Source organism: Asterias rubens, chromosome 5 (genome assembly GCF_902459465.1).
Source record: "Asterias rubens chromosome 5, eAstRub1.3, whole genome shotgun sequence".
Taxonomy (NCBI): Eukaryota; Metazoa; Echinodermata; class Asteroidea; order Forcipulatida; family Asteriidae; genus Asterias; species Asterias rubens.
Window position 1 is genome coordinate 14,229,842 of NC_047066.1, and position 20,986 is coordinate 14,250,827.

Below are 20,986 nucleotides of genomic sequence, written 5' to 3' on the forward strand. Positions count from 1 at the left end.
GTAGATTTTTTCAAGCAAAATTTGACAAGTTCACAAGGCTAAAGCCTTGTAGATTTTTTCAAGCAAAATTTTACAAGTTCACAAGACTTTTTCAAGCAAAATTTGGCAAGTTCACAAGGCTATAGTCTTGTAGACTCTTTCAAGCAAAGTATGACAAGTTCACAAGGCTATAGCCTTGTAAACTTTTTCAAGCAAAATTTGGCAAGTAGATTTTTTCAAGCAAAATTTGACAAGTTCACAAGGCTATAAGCCTTGTAAACTTTTGCAAGCAATATTTGACAAGTTCACAAGACTTTTTCAAGCAAAATTTGGCAAGTTCACAAGGCTATAGCCTTGTAAACTTTTGCAAGCAATATTGACAAGTTCACAAGACTTTTTCAAGCAAAATTTGACAAGTTCACAAGGCTTATAGCCTTGTAGATTTTTTCAAGCAAAATTTGACAAGTTCACAAGGCTATAGCCTTGTAGATTTTTTCAAGCAAAATTTGACAAGTTCACAAGGCTATAGCCTTGTAAATCTTTCCAAGCAATATTTGACAAGTTCACAAGACTTTTTCAAGCAAAATTTGGCAAGTTCACAAGGCTATAGCCTTGTAGATTTTTTCAAGCAAAATTTGACAAGTTCACAAGGCTATAGCCTTGTAAACTTTTGCAAGCAATATTGACAAGTTCACAAGACTTTTTCAAGCAAAATTTGACAAGTTCACAAGGCTTATAGCCTTACAGATTTTTTCAAGCAAAACTTGACAAGTTCACAAGGCTATAGCCTTGTAGATTTTTTCAAGCAATATTTGACAAGTTCACAAGACTTTTTCAAGCAAAATTTGGCAAGTTCACAAGGCTTTAGCCTTGTAGATTTTTTCAAGCAATATTTGACAAGTTCACAAGACTTTTTCCAGCGAAATTTGGCAAGTTCACAAGGCTATTTATAGCCTTGTAGATTTTGTCAAGCAAAATTTGACAAGTTCACAAGGCTATAAGCCTTGTAAACTTTTGCAAGCAATATTTGACAAGTTCACAAGACTTTTTCAAGCAAAATTTGACAAGTTCACAAGGCTTATAGCCTTGTAAACTTTTTCAAGCAAAATTTGGCAAGCTTACAAGGCTATAGCCTTGTAGATTTTTTCAAGCAAAATTTGACAAGTTCACAAGACTTTTTCAAGCAAAATTTGACAAGTTCACCGAAATTAAGAGCACAGAACAGTCCTCCTTTCTAATCGTTTTCTCAAGATTATTTCGGCACTTTTTGACACAAAACACTGTTTCCGCGAAACACACACAACAGTCTCCAATTCCGTCTGTATTGACGTGTTTAATTTTGTGTTGTATTATTAATATTATTGTTTAGGTATTTATTATTCATTGAGTACTGCAACTGGCGCCGTAGCTAGTCCAAGAACGTATTGGACTGGGAGCTACGAGACCCGGGTTCAATTCCCGTGTGTGCGTGTTTTTCTTTTTCGCTTGGACGCAGTGAGTGAATTATTTAAGTAGTTTAAAAATCATCTCCAAACACCAGCGGGCACTGTGGCGACACGGTGTACTGGATAGTTCAATTGCGTGCTATCCAGAGCTGGGACACCGGTTCGAATCCCACCCGTACCAAGAGGGACATGACTTTTACTGCTTGCACCAGTAATGGATTGGGGTCCGTCATGTCTATCCCCAAATTAGGTGTGGATGATTTACCGTGTGGGAGAGTAAAGGAGGGACCGGGACGGCAAGTCCCTGAAGGGTTCTAATGGGTGATCACCACGCTGGTTTCGGCCAGACTTTGAGTCCCCTGAAAGCCTGGTCGTCACTCTGACTAACTCTTTGCACAAATTTACATTAACTTCATTTAACAATTCGACAAGTTCACAAGGCCTTGTAGATTTTTTCAAGCAAAATTTTACAAGTTCACAAGGCTATATATAGATTGTAGATTTTTTCAGGCAAAACGTGACAAGTTCACAAGGCTATAGCCTTGTAGATTTTTTCAAGCAATATTTGACAAGTTCACAAGGCTATAAGCCTTGTAGACTCTTTCAAGCAAAATTTGACAAGTTCACAAGACTTTTTCAAGCAAAATTTGACAAGTTCACAAGGCTATAGCCTTGTAAACTTTTGCAAGCAAAATTTGACAAGTTCACGAGACTTTTTCAAGCAAAATTTGGCAAGTTCACAAGGCTATAGCCTTGTAGATTTTTTCAAGCAAAATTTGACAAGTTCACAAGGCTATAGCCTTGTAAACTTTTGCAAGCAATATTTGACAAGTTCACAAGACTTTTTCAAGCAAAATTTGGCAAGTTCACAAGGCTATAGCCTTGTAGATTTTTTCAAGCAAAATGTGACAAGTTCACAAGGCTAAAGCCTTGTAGATTTTTTCAAGCAAAATGTGGCAAGTTCACAAGGTTATAGCCTTGTAGATTTTTTCAAGCAAAATTTGACAAGTTCACAAGGCTAAAGCCTTGTAGATTTTTTCAAGCAATTTTTGACAAGTTCACAAGACTTTTTCAAGCAAAATTTGGCAAGCTTACAAGGCTATAGCCTTGTAGATTTTTTCAAGCAAAATTTGACAAGTTCACAAGACTTTTTCAAGCAAAATTTGACAAGTTCACAAGGCTATAGCCTTGTTAATTTTTTCAAGCAAAATTTGACCACTTCACAAGGCTAAAGCCTTGTAGATTTTTTCAAGCAAAATTTTACAAGTTCACAAGAGTTTTTCAAGCAAAATTTGGCAAGTTCACAAGGCTATTGTCTTGTAGATTTTTTCAAGCAAAATTTGACAAGTTCACAAGGCTATAGCCTTGTAAATCTTTGCAAGCAAAATTTGACAAGTTCACAAGGCTATAGCCTTGTAAATCTTTCCAAGCAATATTTGACAAGTTCACAAGACTTTTTCAAGCAAAATTTGGCAAGTTCACAAGACTTTTTCAAGCAAAATTTGGCAAGCTTACAAGGCTATAGCCTTGTAGATTTTTTCAAGCAAAATTTGACAAGTTCACAAGGCTATAGCCTTGTAAACTTTTTCAAGCAAAATTTGACAAGTTCACAAGACTTTTTCAAGCAAAATTTGACAAGTTCACCGAAATTAAGAGCACAGAACAGTCCTCCTTTCTAATCGTTTTCTCAAGATTATTTCGGCACTTTTTGATACAAAACACTGTTTCCGCGAAACACACACAACAGTCTCCAATTCCGTCTGTATTGACGTGTTTAATTTTGTGTTGTATTATTAATATTATTGTTTAGGTATTTATTATTCATTGAGTACTGCAACTGGCGCCGTAGCTAGTCCAATAACGTATTGGACTGGGAGCTACGAGACCCGGGTTCAATTCCCGTGTGTGCGTGTTTTTCTTTTTCGCTTGGACGCAGTGAGTGAATTATTTAAGTAGTTTAAAAATCATCTCCAAACACCAGCAGGCACTGTGGCGACACGGTGTACTGGATAGTTCAATTGCGTGCTATCCAGAGCTGGGACACCGGTTCGAATCCCACCCGTACCAAGAGGGACATGACTTTTACTGCTTGCACCAGTAATGGATTGGGGTCCGTCATGTCTATCCCCAAATTAGGTGTGGATGATTTACCGTGTGGGAGAGTAAAGGAGGGACCGGGACGGCAAGTCCCTGAAGGGTTCTAATGGGTGATCACCACGCTGGTTTCGGCCAGACTTTGAGTCCCCTGAAAGCCTGGTCGTCACTCTGACTAACTCTTTGCACAAATTTACATTAACTTCATTTAACAATTCGACAAGTTCACAAGGCCTTGTAGATTTTTTCAAGCAAAATTTTACAAGTTCACAAGGCTATATATAGATTGTAGATTTTTTCAAGCAAAACGTGACAAGTTCACAAGGCTATATAGCCTTGTAGATTTTTTCAAGCAATATTTGACAAGTTCACAAGGCTATAGCCTTGTAAACTTTTGCAAGCAATATTTGACAAGTTCACAAGACTTTTTCAAGCAAAATTTGACAAGTTCACAAGGCTTATAGCCTTGTAGATTTTTTCAAGCAAAATTTGATAAGTTCACAAGACTTTTTCAAGCAAAATTTGGCAAGTTCACAAGGCTTTAGCCTTGTAGATTTTTTCAAGCAAAATGTGGCAAGTTCACAAGGCTATAGCCTTGTAAACTTTTGCAAGCAACATTGACAAGTTCACAAGACTTTTTCAAGCAAATTTGACAAGTTCACAAGGCTTATAGCCTTGTAGATTTTTTCAAGCAATATTTGACAAGTTCACAAGACTTTTTCAAGCAAAATTTGGCAAGTTCACAAGGCTATAGCCTTGTAGATTTTTTCAAGCAAAATTTGACAATTTCACAAGACTTTTTCAAGCAAAATTTGACAAGTTCACAAGACTTTTTCAAGCAAAATTTGGCAAGTTCACAAGGCTATAGTCTTGTAGACTCTTTCAAGCAAAGTATGACAAGTTCACAAGGCTATAGCCTTGTAAACTTTTGCAAGCAATATTTGACAAGTTCACAAGACTTTTTCAAGCAAAATTGGACAAGTTCACAAGGCTTATAGCCTTGTAAACCTTTTTCAAGCAAAATTTGACAAATTCACAAGTTATAGATTTTGTCAAGCAAAATTTGACAAGTTCACAAGGCTATAAGCCTTGTAAACTTTTTCAAGCAAAATTTGACAAGTTCACAAGGCTATAGCCTTGTAAACTTTTGCAAGCAATATTTGACAAGTTCACAAGACTTTTTCAAGCAAAATTTGACAAGTTCACAAGGCTTATAGCCTTGTAAACTTTTTCAAGCAAAATTTGACAAGTTCACAAGGCATAAAGCCTTGTAAACTTTTTCAAGCAAAATTTGACAAGTTCACAAGGCTATAGCCTTGTAAACTTTTTCAAGCAAAATTTGACAAGTTCACAAGACTTTTTCAAGCAAAATTTGACAAGTTCACCGAAATTAAGAGCACAGAACAGTCCTCCTTTCTAATCGTTTTCTCAAGATTATTTTGGCAGTTTTTGACATAAAACACTGTTTCCGCGAAACACACACAACAGTCTCCAATTCCGTCTGTATTGACGTGTTTAATTTTGTGTTGTATTATTAATATTATTGTTTAGGTATTTATTATTCATTGAGTACTGCAACTGGCGCCGTAGCTAGTCCAAGAACGTATTGGACTGGGAGCTACGAGACCCGGGTTCAATTCCCGTGTGTGCGTGTTTTTCTTTTTCGCTTGGACGCAGTGAGTGAATTATTTAAGTAGTTTAAAAATCATCTCCAAACACCAGCGGGCACTGTGGCGACACGGTGTACTGGATAGTTCAATTGCGTGCTATCCAGAGCTGGGACACCGGTTCGAATCCCACCCGTACCAAGAGGGACATGACTTTTACTGCTTGCACCAGTAATGGATTGGGGTCCGTCATGTCTATCCCCAAATTAGGTGTGGATGATTTACCGTGTGGGAGAGTAAAGGAGGGACCGGGAAGGCAAGTCCCTGAAGGGTTCTAATGGGTGATCACCACGCTGGTTTCGGCCAGACTTTGAGTCCCCTGAAAGCCTGGTCGTCACTCTGACTAACTCTTTGCACAAATTTACATTAACTTCATTTAACAATTCGACAAGTTCACAAGGCCTTGTAGATTTTTTCAAGCAAAATTTTACAAGTTCACAAGGCTATATATAGATTGTAGATTTTTTCAAGCAAAACGTGACAAGTTCACAAGGCTATAGCCTTGTAGATTTTTTCAAGCAATATTTGACAAGTTCACAAGGCTATAGCCTTGGAAATATTTTTAAGCAAAATTTGACAAGTTCACAAGGCCTTGTAAATCTTTCCAAGCAATATTTGACAAGTTCACAAGACTTTTTCAAGCAAAATTTGACAAGTTCACAAGGCTATAATAGCCTTGTAGATTTTTTCAAGCAAAATTTGACAAGTTCACAAGGCTATAGCCTTGTAAACTTTTGCAAGCAATATTGACAAGTTCACAAGACTTTTTCAAGCAAAATTTGACAAGTTCACAAGGCTTATAGATTTTTTCAAGCAAAATTTGACAAGTTCACAAGGCTATAGCCTTGTAGATTTTTTCAAGCAAAATTTGACAAGTTCACAAGGCTATAGCCTTGTAAATCTTTGCAAGCAAAATTTGACAAGTTCACAAGGCTAAAGCCTTGTAGATTTTTTCAAGCAATATTTGACAAGTTCACAAGACTTTTTCAAGCAAAATTTGGCAAGTTCACAAGGCTATAGCCTTGTAGATTTTTTCAAGCAAAATGTGACAAGTTCACAAGGCTATAGCCTTGTAGATTTTTTCAAGCAAAATGTGGCCTATAGCCTTGTAGATTTTTTCAAGCAAAATTTGACAAGTTCACAAGGCTAAAGCCTTGTAGATTTTTTCAAGCAATATTTGACAAGTTCACAAGATTTTTTCAAGCAAAATTTGGCAAGCTTACAAGACTTTTTCAAGCAAAATTTGACAAGTTCACAAGGCTATAGCCTTGTAGATTTTTTCAAGCAAAATTTGACAAGTTCACAAGACTTTTTCAAGCAAAATTTGGCAAGTTCACAAGGCTATAAGCCTTGTAGACTCTTTCAAGCAAAATTTGACAAGTTCACAAGGCTATAGCCTTGTAAACTTTTGCAAGCAATATTTGACAAGTTCACAAGACTTTTTCAAGCAAAATTTGACAAGTTCACAAGGCTTATAGCCTTGTAGATTTTTTTGAAGCAAAATTTGACAAGTTCACAAGGCTATATATAGATTGTAGATTTTTTGAAGCGAAATTTGACAAGTTCACAAGGCTTGTAGACTTTTTCAAGCAAAATTTGGCAAGTCGATTCTTTCAAGCAAAATTTGACAAGTTCACAAGGCTATATATAGCCTTGTACACTTTTTCAAGCAAAATTTGACAAGTTCACAAGGCCATAGCCTTGTGTACATGGCAAATATTGCCTGAAAAGGTGTACAAGGCTATATAGCTTTGTGTACATGGCAAATTTTGCCTAAAAAGTGTACAAGGCTATAGCCTTGTGTACTAAGCATGTACTGAGCAAATTTGGCAAATCTTTCCTTAAAAATCTTATAGATTTTTGTCAAGCAAAATTAATTTGTAAAGTTCACAAGGCTATAGCTTTGTAGACTCTTTCAAGCAAAGTTTGACAAGTTCACAAGGCCTTGTAGACCTTTTCAAGCAAAATTTGACAAGTTCACAAGGCTTGTAGACTTTTTCAAGCAAAATTTGGCAAGTCGATTCTTTCAAGCAAAATTTGACAAGTTCACAAGGCTATATATAGCCTTGTACACTTTTTCAAGCAAAATTTGACAAGTTCACAAGGCCATAGCCTTGTGTACATGGCAAATATTGCCTGAAAAGGTGTACAAGGCTATAGTTTTGTGTACATGGCAAATTTTGCCTAAAAAGTGTACAAGGCTATAGCCTTGTGTACTAAGCATGTACTGAGCAAATTTGGCAAATCTTTCCTTAAAAAGTGTACAAGGCTATACCCTTGTGTACTAAACAAATATGGCAATTTTTTCCTAAAAAGTGTGCAAGGCTATAGCCTTGTGTACTTGTCAAATTTTGCCTGAAAAGGTGTACATGGTGTACTTGGCAAATTTAGCCTGAAAGGTGTACTAAGCTTATTTGGCAAATTTTGCCTTAGCTATAGCCTTGTGTGCTAAGCAAATTTGGCAAATTTGTCCTTACAAAGTGTACAAGGCTTATAGTCTTGTGTACTAAACAAATTTTGCAAATTGTTCCTAAAAAGTTCACAAGGCTAAAGCCTTGTAGATTTTTTCAAGCAATATTTGACAAGTTCACAAGACTTTTTCAAGCAAAATTTGGCAAGTTCACAAGGCTATAGCCTTGTAGATTTTTTCAAGCAAAATGTGACAAGTTCACAAGGCTATAGCCTTGTAGATTTTTTCAAGCAAAATGTGGCCTATAGCCTTGTAGATTTTTTCAAGCAAAATTTGACAAGTTCACAAGGCTAAAGCCTTGTAGATTTTTTCAAGCAATATTTGACAAGTTCACAAGATTTTTTCAAGCAAAATTTGGCAAGCTTACAAGACTTTTTCAAGCAAAATTTGACAAGTTCACAAGGCTATAGCCTTGTAGATTTTTTCAAGCAAAATTTGACAAGTTCACAAGACTTTTTCAAGCAAAATTTGGCAAGTTCACAAGGCTATAAGCCTTGTAGACTCTTTCAAGCAAAATTTGACAAGTTCACAAGGCTATAGCCTTGTAAACTTTTGCAAGCAATATTTGACAAGTTCACAAGACTTTTTCAAGCAAAATTTGACAAGTTCACAAGGCTTATAGCCTTGTAGATTTTTTTGAAGCAAAATTTGACAAGTTCACAAGGCTATATATAGATTGTAGATTTTTTGAAGCGAAATTTGACAAGTTCACAAGGCTTGTAGACTTTTTCAAGCAAAATTTGGCAAGTCGATTCTTTCAAGCAAAATTTGACAAGTTCACAAGGCTATATATAGCCTTGTACACTTTTTCAAGCAAAATTTGACAAGTTCACAAGGCCATAGCCTTGTGTACATGGCAAATATTGCCTGAAAAGGTGTACAAGGCTATATAGCTTTGTGTACATGGCAAATTTTGCCTAAAAAGTGTACAAGGCTATAGCCTTGTGTACTAAGCATGTACTGAGCAAATTTGGCAAATCTTTCCTTAAAAATCTTATAGATTTTTGTCAAGCAAAATTAATTTGTAAAGTTCACAAGGCTATAGCTTTGTAGACTCTTTCAAGCAAAGTTTGACAAGTTCACAAGGCCTTGTAGACCTTTTCAAGCAAAATTTGACAAGTTCACAAGGCTTGTAGACTTTTTCAAGCAAAATTTGGCAAGTCGATTCTTTCAAGCAAAATTTGACAAGTTCACAAGGCTATATATAGCCTTGTACACTTTTTCAAGCAAAATTTGACAAGTTCACAAGGCCATAGCCTTGTGTACATGGCAAATATTGCCTGAAAAGGTGTACAAGGCTATAGTTTTGTGTACATGGCAAATTTTGCCTAAAAAGTGTACAAGGCTATAGCCTTGTGTACTAAGCATGTACTGAGCAAATTTGGCAAATCTTTCCTTAAAAAGTGTACAAGGCTATACCCTTGTGTACTAAACAAATATGGCAATTTTTTCCTAAAAAGTGTGCAAGGCTATAGCCTTGTGTACTTGTCAAATTTTGCCTGAAAAGGTGTACATGGTGTACTTGGCAAATTTAGCCTGAAAGGTGTACTAAGCTTATTTGGCAAATTTTGCCTTAGCTATAGCCTTGTGTGCTAAGCAAATTTGGCAAATTTGTCCTTACAAAGTGTACAAGGCTTATAGTCTTGTGTACTAAACAAATTTTGCAAATTGTTCCTAAAAAGTGTGCAAGGCTATAGCCTTGTGTACATGGCAAATTTTTCCTAAAAAGTATACAAGGCTGGAGCCTTGTATACTAAGGGTATTTGGCAAATTTTGCCTAAAAAGTGTACAAGGCTGGAGCCTTGTGTACTTAGCATATTTGGCAAATTTTGCCTTAAAAAAGTGTACAAGGCTATACTCTTGTGTACTAAGCAAATTTGGCAAATTTTCCCTTTACTAAACAAATTTGGCAAATTTTGCCTAAAAAGTGTACAAGGTTATAGCCTTGTGTACATGTACTAAGCAAATTTGGCAAATTTTGACTTGGCCAATTTTGCCTGAAAAGGTGTACAAGGCTGTAACCTTGTGTACTAAGTAAATTTGGCAAATTTTTCCTTAAAAAGTGTACAAGGCTATAATAGCCTTGTGTACTAAGCAAATTTGGCCTTCAAAACTGACAAGGCTATATACTTGGCCAATTTTGCCTGAAAAAGTGTACAAGGCTGTAGCCTCGTGTACATGGTAAATTTTGCCTTAAAAAATGTACAAGGCTATAGCCTTGTGTACATGGCAAATTTTTCCTAAAAAGTATACAAGGCTGGAGCCTTGTATACTAAGGGTATTTGGCAAATTTTGCCTAAAAAGTGTACAAGGCTGGAGCCTTGTGTACTTAGCATATTTGGCAAATTTTGCCTTAAAAAAGTGTACAAGGCTATACTCTTGTGTACTAAGCAAATTTGGCAAATTTTCCCTTTACTAAACAAATTTGGCAAATTTTGCCTAAAAAGTGTACAAGGTTATAGCCTTGTGTACATGTACTAAGCAAATTTGGCAAATTTTGACTTGGCCAATTTTGCCTGAAAAGGTGTACAAGGCTGTAACCTTGTGTACTAAGTAAATTTGGCAAATTTTTCCTTAAAAAGTGTACAAGGCTATAATAGCCTAGTGTACTAAGCAAATTTGGCCTTCAAAACTGACAAGGCTATATACTTGGCCAATTTTGCCTGAAAAAGTGTACAAGGCTGTAGCCTCGTGTACATGGTAAATTTTGCCTTAAAAAATGTACAAGGCTATAGCCTTGTGTACAATGCAAATTTGGCCTTAAAAACTGACAAGGCTATATAGCCTTGTGTACTTGGCCAATTTTGCCTGAAAAATTGTGCAAGGCTGTAGCCTTGTGTACATGGCAAATATTGCCTGAAAAGGGGTACAAGGCTATAGCCTTGTGTACTAAGCAAATTTGACCATAGACCATAGGATTGCAGCAGTGACGACACATTGGATATGTTATTGTAGTCGAGGTACAATTCAGCCAGCCTGAAAAATGTGGAGTAAGGCTTGAAATCGTCTGGTGACAGCTCTGATATGTTGTTGTGGCTTAGATCCAGGATGATGACGTATGGGTAGTTGACGGGGATGCAGTCAAGATTGAGTAAGGAGCAGTCAGCCTTTGCAGTGAGGGAGTCGAAAACACACTGTGCATGAGTGCATTTTGATGACTGAGAGATGCAGATACAGGCACCGAGACAACACAAAAACAGTGTCCATTCAGTGGATCCCATTGTTCCCTAAAGGAATATGACAGATCAACAAATACTTTCGTCAACCACAAAGTTGCACTTTGTTTTCATACGCAAACAGTCGAGGACTAAACATTAGGCAAAAGTTGTATAGTTGTCTACACTTTCAATTCAACTGTTATATGCATTATTCTTAGGTTTGGAATCAAACTTCAGTTTATCAACTTCCTTGATATTTTTTAAATATCTGTTGAATGCTATCCCAGGTCAAAATTCCAGTTGAATCTAGTTAACTGGGGTCAACTGGTTCAACTGGATAGTGACCAAACTTTTTGCCCCACCTTATTTCCAGAGGCCTTCATTTCATATTAAAAATAGCTTAAAAACTTGCATTGATATTCAAATATATGGACGTGAACTCCCTAATTGTTGAATAACTCGACTGAATGGTGTGTCAACATTAAAGCTCTATTGATTGGAATGCCTGTGACCACAACACCCAACGACCCAAAGGGGAGCAATGTATTATTTGCTTAAAGACAGTGGACACTATTGGTAATTACTCAAAATAAGTATTAGCCTACAACCTTTCTTGGTAATGAGTAATGGGGAGCTGTTGATAGTATAAAACATTGGGAGAAACGGCTCGCTCTGAAGTAATGTAGTTTTCTAGAAAGAAGTAATTTTCCATGATTTTGATTTCAAGACCTCAAATTTAGGTCTCGAAATCAAGCATCTGAAAGCACACAACTTCATGTGACTGGGGTGTTTTTTCTTTCATTATTATCTCGCAACTTCGACAACCAATTGAGCTAAATTTTTCTCAGGTTTGTTAGTTTATTCATATGTTGAGAAGACTGTTCTTTGACATTTACCTATGGTGTCCAGTCTCTTTAACTTCTGTGTCCAAACAAAGCTTGTGCTATAATAGCTCCTTGGTAGGATGTCAGTGCCACAGTCGCTTTGTATGCAACGAAGGAGTTCAATCAGGGACCAATTAAATAGAGCTGCTAAGCATAAAAATTTGCTAAGCATGACATTTTTTCCTTGATAAAAACAGGATTACCAACCAAATTTACACGTGATTTTTTAGGTTAAGCAAACAACTACTGAATTCCAGTAACAAGCAATATGCAACAAATAGAAAGTTGGTTGGTAATCCTGTTTTAATCAAGAAAGAAATGTCATGCTAGAAAATTTCATGAGCTTTTTTTACAGGTAAATTTTGAAGTACATGTATATTACATGTAGTAATTATTATTTGTCTAGCCAGAGTAGTTATTTTATTCGCTATTTAAAGGGACAAGTTGCCTTGGATCGGGCGAGTTGGTCTTTGAAAAGCGTTTGAAACCAATTGTTATGAAATGCAAATGGTTAGAAAGATGTTTTAAAAGTAGAATATAATGATCCACACAAATGTGCCTCGAAATTGTATGGTCTGCCATTTTATGGAGTCGAAATTTTATATGGAGTCACCAATTGTCATTTCCAACATAATCTTGGTGGCGCCATTTTGGGAGTCGGTGTCAGCATGTATGATAATGTGGAGTGCGCCATTTTATGCCACACTTTGGGTGCGTTCGATGAGCTTCCCCGGGTCAACCCCGTTCGAATAGCTTTAACGTCACTCCATCCAGGTGCTCACCCATAAGATCGGCCCCAGGTGCCCTGCTTGTGAATTGGGTCACTTGGGGCTGGCCCGAGGTGCATGACGTCACCGCGAGAGGGCGAGTGATCAATTGATTAGCTCTTGTCAGGAGCTATACCGAATGAGCACACCGAAGTCGACCCAGGGAAGCTAATCACACCCATTTACACACTCACCAAAAATGGCAAACCGGTGACTTTGACCTGTGGTATCTAAAGCTGTAGGGGGTCCGTACATTTAACACAAATGTCACACATCATTTTGCATTTACATGATTTAATTTATAAATTAACTTATTAAAACAAATTCAATTCATGTTACATTTGAAAAACTAAATTGCAAACTCAGCATGAACATAATTCAATCATGTGGCAACCGTCAAAAATGCTTTGGCCATTTGTAAGGCTAGTACCAAATGCATGTTTAAAAAAAGATCCGTCATTGATTTTGTATACACTGGGAGGGTTGAATTTTGAATGTGCTTAGTAGACCTTATGCGCATGACGCCACATTTTCAGTAGGGCGCCCCCGGCTAAAAGATTACATATCATTGGCCAAGTCTATTTGGAGCAGTACCAACAGTGTCATCAGCAATTTAACTCAAAGATGACGTCAGTGCATAAGGTCCATTATAAACACGGTAAGTGCAGTTAACTGGTTAGGATTAATTAGTTAGAATTGGTCAAGTTAATTGGATTAGGATTAATGAGTTAGGATTAGTCAAATTAGTTGGACTGGGATTAATGAGTTAAGGATTAGTCAATTTGTTTGGATGAATGATGAGTTAGGATTAGTGTTAAGACTATGGTGATGTAACTGTGGTGGAGGGTTTGCATTGCAACGGATTCTACTAAAAAAGCATAAACATGCATTCTGCTTACCAATTTGCTTCCACCGATCTTTGGCTGTACCATCTTTAAAGTTAAGTTGTTTTAATAATTTTAACTACCCTGAGTCCATCATCAAAATCCAAAGGTATATTGCATTTGAAGATGAATTTGATTTTCTCATAACAAGCAACGCTTGGCATCATAAACCAGGTGTACACATTTCATGCAGCTTTATACTGATGTGAAATGTAGAGTTGCAATTAGGCTTTTGGATTTTGATAAAGTCAGGGAACTATCTTGAACTACCATACCTAAAGTTGTACACTGAATCCCTCAAAATCCAAAGGGTATATACTGCAAATTGAATGTGATGAATTTCATTTTACATGAAAAGCCAGCAACGATTGATATCATAAAACCAGGAGTACCAGGAGTCACATTCAGTCAACTGATCCCTTTTTAAGTCGGGGGGGGGGGGGGGGGGGATACCGAGTTGCAATTATGGCTTTGGGTTTTGATGGAATCAGGGAAGTAATTAAACTACATAAGAATACATTATGAGGTAAACATCAAGTCAGGCTCATACTTCCTGCGAATGCAAAGGTGTTCGCAGGTAATGTTTCGAAGCAGTTAACAGGGTTCAACTGTCGAAACTTTCAAAGTTTGAACCGGGCTTTAAACTTTGTCTAGCTCTGGATCTGGCTTTCCATGGGTTTTGTTTTAAGGTTTGGGAGCACTGTGCTTCTAACCGAGCCTGAAGCCAGAGCTGGAACCCAAGCCGAGGTTTGTAAAAGGCCCTTAGATAGCCTTCTCCTCGAGTGTCATAATACAGTCAGTAGAGGGCGCCATCATGGTCCAGTTGAGTTTAGTCGGATAGTTGACCGTGTGTAGAATCATGGTTAGAGTGGACACATTCCTCTTAGGTTGTAGCACAGTCAACAAAACATTGGTTAGCCTCACATCAATGTATCTCAAACTGTGGGAGAAAATTATTCAAGTTTAATCACAATTTTAATTAAATGTTTGAAAACATTGTTATGGTCTTAATAGGGTCTGGAGGAATGGTCATGAACGAGAATGGTTACCACCCCGAATCACAAAAGTCGTTTGCATACATGCATGCATGCAGGCACACACAATCTGACATACAGATCAGTGATAGTGTGTTTGATTGTTGGGGTGTTTGCTTGTTTGTTTGCTTGGGTTTTGTTCATATATCAAATCCTGTACTCCAATCTCAATGAAGATTCGACACATTGGTTGGTTGTAGAAAAAAAGAAGAAAAATAGGACCACCAAGAATGAATGTAATTTTTTTTAATTGGATGATTTCCCCCAAAAAACCTAAAACTTGTGGATGAACTTTTAAAAGGGACATGTTGCCTTTGATCTGGCGAGTTGGAAAGGTGTTTGAAACCATGTATTATGAAAAACATATTTAGAAAGATGTTTTAAAAGTAGAATAAAATGATCCACACAAATATGCTTTGAAATTGCCTGGTTTTGGTCTTATTTTGCGAACTAACACGGTCGGCCATTTTGTGGCACAAAATGGCATGCCGTGTTGGTTCACAACGTATAAGGAAAACCATGCAGTTTCAAGGCTTTTTTGTCTGGATCATTATATTCTACTTTTAAAACATCTTTCCAACTATGTATTTCATAACAACCGTTTCAAACACTTTACATAGTTCGACAAAAATAATCTTTTCAAAGTTACCATGCAGTCTGTTGCTGACTTTCTGAGGTTTCCTTCACCGATTCATATTGCAACAGCTCCAGCTGTAGTCATCACTGCGCAAGACAGCTGAAAAGTGGAAAAATAAACAAGTATATACCTTAAAGACACTAGAAACTATTGGTAATTGTCAAAGACAAGTCTTCTCACTTGTTGTATCTGAACATATGCATAAAATAAAAAACCTGTGAAAATTTGAGCTCAATTGGTCATTGAAGTTGCGAGATAATAATAAAGGAAAAAACACGCTTGTCACTTGAAGTTGTGTGCTTTCAGATGCTTGATTTCGAGACCTCAAATTCTAAACTTGAGGTCTCAAAATAAAATTTGTGGAAAATTACTTCAGAGGGAGCCGTTTCTCACAATATTTTATACTATCAACCTATCTCCATTACTCGTTACCAAAGTAAGGTTTTATGATAATAATTATTTTTAGTAATTACCAATAGTGTCCACTGCCTTTAAGAAAAAGTTTGCGGTAACACTATGAAACGAATATCTCTCAATGAGTTGGGGTGGTTCTGAAAAGAACCATCGGTTTCAACTCACCCCAACTCGTTGCAGAAAATTAGCTGGAAAAGCATCAGCATCTACTGGTCACATCAGAGCCCAATTTCATAGAGCTGCTTAGCACAACTATTTCTTAGAATAAATTTGTTGCCTTGATAAAAACAGGATTACAAACTAATTTCCAGGTGATTTTCAGGATAAGCAAACAACAGCTGCATACCAGTAACAAGCAATATGCAACAAATGGAAATTTGGTTGGGAATCCTGTTTTTATCAAGGAAGAAATTTCTCGCTAAGGAAGTTGTGCTTAGCAGCTCCGTGAAATAGGGCCCAGGTTCGAGCTGTTTGATAACCTTGATACCTTTCACCAAATTGCCATCCTCTATGTGTTCCAGAATTGTCAGCAATGCACAATCACCTTCCACGACATCCCCTTTAGGAAAGTGTGTTGATGAACTGTGGGGGAAAACGACATCCCCTTTAAAAAAGTGTGTTGGACAACTGTGGGGGGGGGGAACAAAATGAAAGCCTTTGGAGTGAATGTTTGGGCCATACAAGAATTTTTTTACATGCATCATATGGCAAGTTCGAGCAGCAACCATTTTGTCAACCACTTGTCCATGGTTACCGTAGCATTCAATACATCACAGGAACCATGCAAAATTGCCATTTTGGGTAAGAATTATGACACCATGCATAAAATATTAATAGAGGCGTATATGGTCCTTGCATAATGCGAAACGCTACAGGGACACTGAGCTAACTAACGCACAAATTTGCAGCTATCGTCCAATCATTTGCCTTCTTTGACCCCAGTGAGGGCACTTTTTGACCCTAGTACGGGCACTTTTTGACCCCAGTGAGGGCACTTTTTGACCCCAGTGAGGGCACTTTTTAACCCCAGTGAGGGTGCTTTCTGACCCCAGTGAGGGTGCTTTCTGACCCCAGTGAGGGCACTTTTTGACCCCAGTGAGGGCACTTTTTGACCCCAGTGAGGGCACTTTTTGACCCCAGTGAGGGCACTTTTTGACCCCAGTGAGGGCACTTTTTGACCCCAGTAAGGGCACTTTTTGACCCCAGTGAGGGCACTTTTTGACCCCAGTGAGGGCACTTTTTGACCCCAGTGAGGGCACTTTTTGACCCCAGTGAGGGCACTTTTTGAGCGAGTGACGTCACATACAAGGGGTCTATGGTCCCTCGCTTGTACTTGACCTTGGAGGTCACCAACTGCAGCACATGCTACATGACCACTTTGATAGCACATGAGTAAATTTTTGAAAATTGTCTTTTGAACCACACGAAAAACAGGTGAACATTGAAATGTATACAGTATATTTGGTTTGCCTTGTGTGTGTATCTACTTGCCAGATAGAGTTTGTTCTTTAGAGAACTGTCTTTCTATATTCTACTACCGCGGAGTAGATTTATTGGATGGTTCGGGAGCCTTCTCAGTACTTAAAAGAACTGTCCTGCCATTTAACTACTACCTTGGCGGAAGGTATAGAAAATTGGCTGGAACTACTATATCTTATAGGGTTGTTATAAACTGCACTACCGCAGAGTGATTCTGCACTACCGCAGAGTGATTCTTAAATTGGTCTCAACGTTTCGACTAGCTTGCTCTAGTCATCGCCGATATATATATTGATACCTCACCATGCAATTCCTCAAATCATACATTGAAATGTAAATGGCTTTTCTCCTTGGAGATTGCCTGGAACTGGTTGTCTGTAAATTGCCTTGTGTGACATGGCCCTTCGGAGCAGAGAGGCTGGAAAGGAAATTGTGACTTTCCTTTCAAAATTACTCAGATACTTTTACCTGTTGATAAGTCAGTTACTTAACATGTTCTGCCTTCAATGTTTTGAACCTTCAGGTAGACCCCCTTGGCTGAAGATAACAGCGGGGATAGACTGGTTCATCATCATGTTCAGAAGAAAACAGAATCTGCATAAACGGAAGAAGAAAAAAAAGTTAGCTTTTGTATCATCTGATGACATGCTCTCTTAATGTAAAAGATGTCTTGATGCTCTCTTAATTGTCCGCCATACCACTCTTGCAATAGCCATATGGCGGACAACTCTATTTAGAGTGAAAGACGGATACTTTCAACTCGAATTAGAGTGAAATTCACACCACTTTCACTCATAAAGAGTGACACAGACTGACTTACTCTCGCAAAAGAGCCAAAATGACACAATCTCCGAAAAGAGAGTGAATTTTTCACTCTTTTACATTAAGAAAGTTAAGAAAGTGTAAAGTTATAACCAAAGAGCAAGGGTCCTTGCTCTATGGGTTAACTAAACCAATACAAAAGATACTTGACCAATTATCGCCTCCGCTGCAAACACCTGACCTCAATGACCTTACAACCTCAGGTCATGCATCAGAAACATCAAAAGAGAGACATGTCATCTTCACTCTCGTGTTCTGCAATGACGTCATTGCCATAGACCTTTATCATGCTACCTCCATCTTGGTCACGTTCCTCGAATCGAATAACAATAATGAATGCTAAATGATTATTAGCATTCATTATTGTTATTCGATACAAGGAACCAGACTTTTTTTTTCTTCCAGCCTCGTTTTGGTAACATTGGTACCAATGGGAGAAATTCAAGATGGCTGCACCATGATAAAGGTTTATTGAACCTGCTCAAAGGTTGGTGCTGCTGATGTAGTGGTAGATTATAATGCAATATCTGGAGATATCAATCTGTTGAAAACAAAAAGAAGGTTGCATGTAAAAAAAAAAGTAAAGGTAAGGTGTCTACGTACTTTTTGCAGGACACAAAAACACAATGTCCACAGATTTACAAATGAGTAAAACAAGTCACAAAAATAATTTTCGTCTCAGGAGACGGAAATTATTTTAGCATGTAAAATGTAATTTCGTGATATTGTTTTACTCATTTCTCAAAAACTCCAGTACCTCAGGAATTATTTGAAGGGAAGCCTTTTTATTATCTTCAACCTGTGTAAGTTTAATGTAAATCTGTGGATATTGTGTTATGTGTCCTGCAAAAAGTACCTGAATCCTGTATAAGCTGTGGCAGGAAAGGTCATCGATGAAGAGTTAGTCTTATCTCTAGGCCAACACTATCTTACGATTGAGGTAGAAATAGAAATGTCTACCTCCATGATCTTACCATTCATACATACCCAGGGATAAATGGTGTCATCTTTCTCATGGCTGATCACTCTGCATCATCAAGGAGCCGACGGATCCTTATGAAGTTCTCCTTTTCACCATTCTTTCTTCTTTTTTATTTTTTATTTTATTTTAAATAAGTGGTTTGGGGAAATTATTCCAAACTACAATAGATTTGCAGTTTGCAAAACTACATTTTAAAATACTAATTTTATATTTAATTTTGTTTAAAAAATAATTCTTTACTGTGCCAAAAAATTCTTTAAAACTGATTGCCAATTTCAGAATTAAGAATTTGATGAAATGCAGATCTCAGGATCAAATAATAATTTAGTAAAGTCTAAATTGTTTATGTAATACTCTTCAATCAAACAATGATCATCAAATGAATGTTCTTTTAGAAAATTGGGAAACCCAACCCCATGTTATTTTTTTTTTACTCTAAAAATATATAAACCCAACTCCATTTTATTTTTATTTTACTCACAAAATTTTAGAGAGCGATTTCAAAATTTCAGTTGAAGTGGTATTAGGTACTAAATAAATTTTACGTTAGAATTCCATATAATCATGACAATAAAACCTAACATGACAAGTGATGACTTGGAGTTTCAACACAGAAAAGTTCCAGATTGACTCGTCTTCTAACATAAAAAGCATCATTGGCTTCGACCAATATGCAAATCAAGAAACAGCCCAAGACATAGTGACATCTCCTTGAAACTTAGTTAGGGACAACATCAACAAGTTTGTAGGAGATCTTGGAGTGGACATGGGTGTACAACAGGGGAGGGACTCTGCAAGAGAACTGGTTAGATCTACCTTTTGCAGTCTTCTTATTTGTTCTCTTTGTCTTGGTCTCCATTTAGACAAACTTGGGGTATCCGACCGCCTTTTATTTTTTTTGTTAATATTTGCATCGCATTTTGATTTTCGAAAAGGTCAGCAATCATTGTATTTGTTGCCAGTTGCATTAGAATAGTTTTTTTTTTTTTTTTTTAAACAAAAACACCACTGTAAAATTTACTTTTGTATCAAAATTGTACTTTTAAATCAAACTGATGCATCTTGAGCCCCCTAAAAATTTACCCTTGTTTTCGGCACTAGTGAAGTAACATTGAAGATGAGATTGAAGGAATTAGATCACCACTAGCCAAACTGCATGATCTTTATCGGGTTCAACTTGAAAAGTGGTCGGTCGGATACAGCAATTTGCCCCTACCTTGGTCCATTGGTGTCCTCTTGCATCCAGGTCCACAGACAACCAGCACACAGAAACCACACAATCCATAGACAACTGCATCTCTCCCTCTGCTAAATGCGGGAACTGTTCACCAGCTGGTACCGCCTGCTCAATGCCGCACAAGTCGTCGGTTCCCTCGTCTAGCTCTTCACAAGTCGTCACCATATATGCAGAACGTTGTGGTCTTTGGAGCACCTAAACGAAAAGGTATTAAAGCAAAAGGGTAAACATTGTTGATTTCATTCAATAAAAATAATGTTTTGATCCCTCAAAATACAGTTATACAAGTTTTATTATACAAATTATTTGTTGTTTTAATTTATTTACTTAATATTTTTTAGTTAATTTTTTTTTATTAAAAAAAAAACCACATTTTTTTTTATTTGGGAGGGAGGGGGTGAGGGGGATGAAAATCCCCCCCCCCCAAAAAAAAAAAAAAATTAAATTAAAAAAAAAATTAAAAAAATTAAAATAATAATAATCGCTTCTGGCTCGAATTTGCCTTTGAAGTTTTATCCTTATTTCAAATTATCTTTTTGTCCTATTAACTGACACATTTTGACATTCTAAAAAGTGTCAAAATTTTGATCTAAAATGAAAACAAAAATACCAACAAGTTGTTAAAAGATGATTAGTCCGTTTCAGACAAAAAAATATGACATTTTATAAATATGTTGTTATTATTTATATATTTTGTATTTATTTTTTAATTTGTCAACTTTAACCACAAGGGGAACTGACTGGGTAAATTTTGAAATGATTTGGGGGGTTGAACAAAGAATTGACTAGAGTGGGATTCGAACCAACGACCTCCGGATGAACGTGCCGGCGCTCTACCAACTGAGCTATCTAGCTCTATGCTGGCAATGTCCCTATTTTGTCAATATCTTTGTTCGGAGCTGCCAGTCAGAAGCACTTATTTCTTTGAGGAAACTTATTTCTTGATTGTTAATAATTAAATAATTCAGAAGATAATGTTGTTATTACAGCATTCTTACACAATTCAACAATTCTATAAATATGCGGATAGGCC

General features: G+C 37.0%; 1 long non-coding RNA gene across 1 annotated transcript; it reads right to left on the minus strand.

Moving 5' to 3' along the window:
• Nucleotides 1–13,763: 13,763 nt before the first annotated feature.
• Nucleotides 13,764–17,683, minus strand: LOC117290808. Its single transcript, XR_004519078.1, has 4 exons — nucleotides 17,381–17,683; nucleotides 15,921–16,015; nucleotides 15,032–15,118; nucleotides 13,764–14,288 (listed from the first exon to the last, which is right to left on the minus strand). It is a non-coding gene; the product is annotated as an uncharacterized LOC117290808 (long non-coding RNA).
• Nucleotides 17,684–20,986: the final 3,303 nt, after the last annotated feature.